The sequence below is a fragment of the Bison bison genome, unplaced genomic scaffold, assembly GCF_000754665.1.
Source record: "Bison bison bison isolate TAMUID 2011002044 unplaced genomic scaffold, Bison_UMD1.0 scf7180017847940, whole genome shotgun sequence".
NCBI classification, from domain to species: Eukaryota; Metazoa; Chordata; class Mammalia; order Artiodactyla; family Bovidae; genus Bison; species Bison bison.
Window position 1 is genome coordinate 9,262 of NW_011478513.1, and position 2,014 is coordinate 11,275.

General features: G+C 41.6%; 1 pseudogene; it reads left to right on the forward strand.

Annotated features, from left to right (window-relative positions):
- The first annotated feature begins 860 nt into the window (after positions 1 to 860).
- Positions 861 to 1,729, forward strand: LOC104991728 (annotated as a pseudogene).
- The last annotated feature ends 285 nt before the right edge of the window (positions 1,730 to 2,014 follow it).

The following is a 2,014-nucleotide window of genomic DNA, read 5'->3' on the forward strand; positions in this document are numbered from 1 at the left end:
CATTAGGAAATAGCTATACTGGGGAGTTTGATCAGCGCACCATCAAGAGGGAGTAAAATTAAGGCTCTGCTGTTAATCAGGAACATCTTGCTTGGTTTCCATGAGGACGGACACAGGGGCAGCCAGTGAAGCCGAGCAGAGAGCACGGCCAGCTCCACATATGTCCGTCGGGCATGCTTATTAGGACAATCTCGGGGGCGCGGTTTGCCGCACCCTCCTGTCATGGGGCAGGTTCTGATCTCTGCCCTGCCAGGCTGCAACAAAGATGTAATAAAGGTTAGATAGTTTCTCAAAATTTTCTCTAGCTACAAAAGTGATAATCCCTGGCGATCTCTGGAAATGTTCCCTAGTTGATTCACTTTTTTATTCTAGTCAAATCAAATCTTTCTCCTTTCAGAGATTTCCCAAACTTTGAATGATTCCTTTTTATATACGAAGTGTTCCAATGTCTGCATTTAGATTCATATTTCCTTATAGCTCTTATTATGCTCTCATTGTCTATTTTTCTTAAGTAAAAACTTCAGATGGTTTCTTCCTAGGTCAAGAGATAGCACTGTGGTGGAGTGCTTAAAATTTACCTGCTTTTGGAGTTGATTTAGGATGAAAAAAGGCAAGTTGTTTCAGAGAAGATGATAGTCTGGCTAAGAAAGTCTGGCATTTTTCTTTCCTGGAAGAAAGAAAAATATTAATGATAAATCTAATTCTTAAAATGTTTGAGTAACAGTCCATAACCAACACGTGACCTTATTTAAATAGCAATTCCTCAAAATATTATTGTCTAGATGGGAAAATCTTCAGCTGTGGGACTGTTCCCATCAGAGATCGCATTCCATATGTTATTTTGTCTTTTCTTTCAAGTGATGATGAATCGAACATCAGTCACTGAATTTCTCCTGCTGGGAGTGACAGACATCCAAGTACTGCAGCCTGTTCTTTTCCTGATTTTCCTTGCAACTTACATTGTCAATGTGGCTGGGAATGCAGCCATCCTGATGGTGGTCATCTCTGATCCAAGACTTCATTCTCCTATGTATTTTTTCCTGGGAAACCTGTCATGTCTAGATATCTGCTACTCCACGGTGACTCTGCCAAAGATGCTGGAGAACTTCCTCTCTACACACAAAGCAATTTCTTTCTTGGGATGCATAAGCCAGCTTCATTTCTTCCACTTGCTGGGCAGCACAGAGGTCATGTTGTTGGCCATGATGGCCTTTGACCGCTTTGTGGCTATCTGCAAACCACTTCGTTACACTATTATCATGAATCATCAGGTCTGTACCCAGATGGCTGTCACTGTCTGGATCTTTGGGTTTTTCCATGCCCTGCTACACTCAGTAATGACATCTCGTTTAAACTTCTGTGGTTCCAACCACATCCATCACTTCTTCTGTGATATTAAGCCATTGCTGGAGTTGGCCTGTGAGAACACTGACCTCAATGAGTGGCTACTTCATACTGTCACAGAGACCATTGCCATGGGCTCATTCTTTCTAACCCTTCTCTCCTATTTCTACATTATTATTTATCTTTTATTCAAGACTCATTCTTGCAGAATGCTTCGTAAAGCACTGTCTACTTGTGCCTCCCACTTCATGTTGGTCCTGTTTTTCTCATTTACATTCGTCCTGTCTCAGGTATCTCCATGGACCAGGACCGGACTTTTGCCATTATGTACAGTGTGGTCACTCCTGTACTAAATCCACTGATCTATACTCTGAGGAACAAGGAAGTAAAGGTGGCCTTGAAGGGGGTGATCAGAAGGAGGCCCTGACTTTAGGAAATCTAGAGAACTCTTAGAGGTATAAATAAACAAGCAATGAGACAGTTGAGATGTTAAATGATACTGCTACTCAAAAGTGCTTGCCATATATATTACTTTGCCAGCAAAGGTCCATCTAGTCAAAGCTATGGTTTTTCCAATAGTCATGAATGGATGTGAGAGTTTGACCATAAAGAAAGCTGAGCACTAAAGAATTGATGCTTTTGAACTGTGGTGTTGGAGAAGACTCTTGAG